The 4,494-nt window shown below is 48.3% G+C and overlaps 1 long non-coding RNA gene across 1 annotated transcript; it reads right to left on the bottom strand.

The window, feature by feature from the left end:
* Window positions 1-592: 592 nt before the first annotated feature.
* Window positions 593-3,583, bottom strand: LOC125522450 (uncharacterized). Its single transcript, XR_007289769.2, has 3 exons — window positions 3,204-3,583; window positions 3,007-3,116; window positions 593-923 (listed from the first exon to the last, which is right to left on the bottom strand). It is a non-coding gene; the product is annotated as an uncharacterized LOC125522450 (long non-coding RNA).
* Between the last annotated feature and the right edge of the window lie 911 nt (window positions 3,584-4,494).

Raw genomic sequence — 4,494 nt, 5'->3', positions numbered from 1 at the left:
CTTCATGCGGCGATGCGGGGTTGGGTGGCCCCGAGCCGTACGGGTTGCATTGGTGGTTGAGACGGATGCTTTTGAACTTGCGGCTGTAGTAGAAAAGCGCATGGGCAGTGGGCCCCGCATGACTACGCGGGAGGCCTGGAAGCAAGGCGAGGAAAAGGAGCTCCATTCCGTTTACCCGCTGTGCCCGGCTCGTGTACCCGTCTGCATCTTATCGCCGTGTAGGCCGTGATGTGGCGCCGGGCTTTGTTTATTCGAGGCGACCGAAGATGGCAAGTGTCGATCGTCGGGCGACTCAGGAATATCGTGTGGCTAGGGCATCTTCAATGTGGATTCACCCGTCCATATGGTTTAAATTACAAATAATCAGCATGCACATCTTAGTCTGTACATTCAACACATTGTGCATTTTCAATGATCTTAAGCGGTGTAGGAGCCGTGCCGTTCCTGTGTATTAGCTCGTTGTTAGCAGCCCCGAAGGGCGTAAAGGGGGTAAAAGATTTCTCGGAAGCAGCTCTTCGCCTGTGGGAACTTGCTCTTTTCTTTTGTTTTAAAATGCAACCTATGCTGAAACAGCCGAATAAAAACCAAAAAGTAAAGAGGTGGATCAGTTGATCCTTTTCTCGATTGAATGAAGATCAAAAGGATCTGAACAACATCAGTTTCAACCATTTTCTTCCAATAGCTTGTGTTAAGAAGGAACACGAAAGACTACAGTGTGCCATCACAAATGCATTAGAACCATAAAAAATAAATATTTGCATCCAAGAGGCTTGAACTTTTACATAAGGACCACTCTAGTAAGACTTGAAGAAGCTTGAACTTGCATCAGAACCGCTCTAGTAAGACTTGAAGAGGCTTAAACTTGCATCACGATCACTCAAGTAAGACTTGAACAGACTTGAACATGTGGCTTCTTTGTTGTCCTGCAAATATGACGAGAAGCAAACTTACTGAAGTATTTATAAAATGCGAAGCTTCTAAAACTCCATCTTAATTTATTTATAGGCAGTATTGCAAGTCATCACATTTCAGAAAGCTATATATTTTCTTTTGTAGAATAAGACATAATCCACCTAGATCAACAAAACTACCTTCAAGTAGTGCATATATGGAGTAAAAAAATACAAGGCATCAGCACAAGTAATCTATTCCCACCTCTCGTGTTTTTTTTCAAAATGCAGTCCCTTAGGGCCCGATTCATTAAAAAAAGGTCGAAGAGAGTTGCCCAGTTAATCAACGAAAAACCGGGCGAAAACCATCATAACACGCCCGCAAAACATAAGGCACACATGGCGACTTGGCAACCCACACAAGAACACACACACACCGTCAAGGAGAAAAGCACCGTCGAGGTTGCAATCTAGTGTCATCATCATCACACCTCCGCAAGGAAGACAAGCGAGGGACGGCAACCCCTCGAACCCGCCGGATGAGACCGACTACCAAAGCTCAACAGCAGCCCAACTTCGCCCGAAGCCGCCAACGTTGTCACACAAGAAGTCACACAATATCACCATTGCCGGATGGACACCTGTCGACCTGCCTGGATCCACCGAGCCACGCAACCGAGAGGGGATCGAACATCCCCCACCTCAAGCGCCCGCCACCTAACGAGGAGTAGCTGCTGGCCGAGCCTGGCGGCGCTAGGTTTTGGGGCCCCCGGGTCGCCTCGGAGGAGACGACGCAAGGAAGGGCAAATGTGTTTTTTTACCTATATCTCATTCTCTCCCTCTAATTACCTCCAGCAAACAAAATATTTCTCGCAAAAAGATTATGACTGATTCTTCGACTGATACACAAAAGTGTCGCACAAACCACATCTTTCACGCAAGATAGCGCATAGGTCCACAAAGGACCATGTAGTTAGGCGCAAACTATCATAACAGTACTTATTAGAACCTTGATAAATTTATTTAAGCATATTCTTTCTAATCTTAATCTCCGTCTCATCCTCGCTGAAATCATCAAGCTCTCTAATCCTCCTCCGACAATAGGTGTGTTGAACTATCACGACAACCGACACAAAAAATCCAGCTGCTGCCCTCTTTCTTTTCTTCCTCCTCTCATCATGATGCAATGATGTTAACGTGCAAGTCCGACATCTATATTGAGAAGTAAATGAAAATTGAAAAAAAAAACCATCTTGTTAGAGCCGATTCATGTTGGACAAATAAGATGGTTATATGCATGTGGTTTAACGAGACAGGGAGTGTGTGTGCAGTGTGCGCACTGCACTGCTATGCATATGAGGATGATGCTATGCATACCCAGCTTAGTGTATATGTGGTTATATAGGAGCTTAATTTCTGAAAAGTGCAACCGGATGGACCAACAACCAATATGCATATAGGCAACTCAACTAAATATTTCAACCTGAAAGTTAACCCACATACTAATTAATTAGCACCGGCCAACGTAGCAGTCTGCTAATGTTTTCTATAAGAGGCTACAAAAACCACAACAGATCAATCTATTCCTAAACTTATTGAGCTAGCAGCAGACCTGAATAATGAATGCAAAATATGGTGAATCTGACTTTTGTAAGAACTGATAACACACCCTCTCCAGAGCTCTTGCGCGCTTTTTAGAGTCTAAAATGAAAACAGAGCAACCTTTCCCATCTTTGGCAATATTTGTCCTAAAAGGCTAAAACATAGCTGCATTACAAAGAGCAGCAGAACGTAATCAAACCATTACGTCTAAAACCTGCCATATTTGCATCTTTTAAAGTTCCTATCAAAGATCCAATTTCTGCAAATCCTAATCAACTTGCGGCAAGAGCCAGCCAGAGATGCACTATTACTAGCAAGTACAACTGGCTCTATGTTCTGCTACTTGGAATGGAATGGCACGTCTTCCTCTCCCAAATACGGCAGCAATTACAAGTACACGAGCATCATCTCTTTCTTAACAGGGAGTACACGACAATGGGGTATGCATCAGGAGCTAATTAACTTGGAACAGAGATTTCCATTGGTACAAATGTAAAAGCTTAGTTAGACGAACCTTGCCAAAAATTTGCCCTCAACAGGGATAAGGTGCAGAGATGGTCAAGATGTCAATCTCCTCTGGAGGTGTCCAGATCCCGTGTGCTTGAGGTCGATCCGGTACTAAATCTGATGATTTAGTGAGGTTAGGGTTCAAGAAAAGAGAAGTGCGTGTGTGGGAGGGGGGATAGAGAAGAGGTGGAGGAGGAGACCTACCAGGGACTGCGGGCGGGGCAACTGGGGGTCACCGGCCGCTGCTCCCGGCAGCAGGACGGAGGTCCGGGCGGGGCAACTGTGGTCATCGGACGCTGCTCCCGGCAGCAGGACGGAGCACGGGGCGGAGCAACTGGGGGTCGGGGGATTGAAGGGGGAGGTGAGGAATAGGAGATGGGAAAGGATAAGAAATGAAGAAGAGGGATCGGCGGAGGAGGGAGGGCTCGCTGGTGGCGGCGAATCGGAGCGCCATGGATGGGGAGGAGCAGGATTGGGGAGGGAGAGTGGTGTCGGGGAGGAGGAGAGCTGGCAAATCCACAGGAATGACGGGGAGGGGGCAGGGATTTGGGTGGAAACGACAATTCAATTCCAATGGTCAATGTGTGGCAGCCAAACAAGTTGAAACCGGAATTCGCAAATGAATTCCACCAAATTCGCCCGAAATGATGTGTACCAAACGACCTCTTAAATCTTTGGGCGATGCTAGGCGTAAGTCGGGCGATGGATCCTGTTTTGTAAGTCACCTTTGCAACCGTCCGATGTAAAGCACCGCGTCCGTCTGATTTACATGTGCATGCTCCCCAGCAAAGCCCGTCGGCCCCTAGCTGTTTGCAGTCATTTTCTTTCACGCCTCACAGCCGTACTCGTACGTTCACATGCACGCAGCGTTGTGCTCACAACAACATCTCAGCAGCTGTACTTGCATTATTAGGCGAGGCGTGGCGACTTCCAGCCATGTACGTATACGGCTTGTAATGGTATGCCAGCAGAAGTGGTGTATTTTATTTCTAGCAAGTGGATGGCAGTAGCATGAGAACTTTGGAGGCTAAATGACAGTCCATAATGGAGCGACATGGCGCGGCGGTGTGCTTCGACAGCCATCGCGATGCTGCAACGGTCGCCAGATTGCTTTGACGATGCTGCGACGGCAGTCGGCTGCGTCGATGATGTTGTGACGGTGTGCTTCGAGCCTTCGACAGCCATGGCGATGCTGCGACAGGTGCGTCCGATCGCTTCCACTATGCTTCCACGATGCCGAACTTGCAGCATCGCGCCTCCGTGCCCCTCGCAGCACACAACTTTCTCCAATGTTGCGTTGCAATAGCCGTGGCCGGTGAGGACGCCTTCACGGATGCAGGCGACAGCCGTTGCAGCACCGACAACGCCGACGAGTGTTGCACGGCAGCCCGACGACCATACAGCATCGCGCCTGCGCGCCCATGGCAGCACATACGCAACTCTCTCACGTGTTACGCTACAGCAGCTGTCGCCGGTGAGGTCACCCCACTTATCG

Source organism: Triticum urartu, chromosome 7A, assembly GCF_056163025.1.
Source record: "Triticum urartu cultivar PI428250 chromosome 7A, HENAU_Tu73, whole genome shotgun sequence".
Classification (NCBI taxonomy): domain Eukaryota; kingdom Viridiplantae; phylum Streptophyta; class Magnoliopsida; order Poales; family Poaceae; genus Triticum; species Triticum urartu.
The sequence above is the reverse complement of the archived record's forward strand: the minus strand, read 5'-3'. Positions and strand labels throughout refer to the sequence as shown.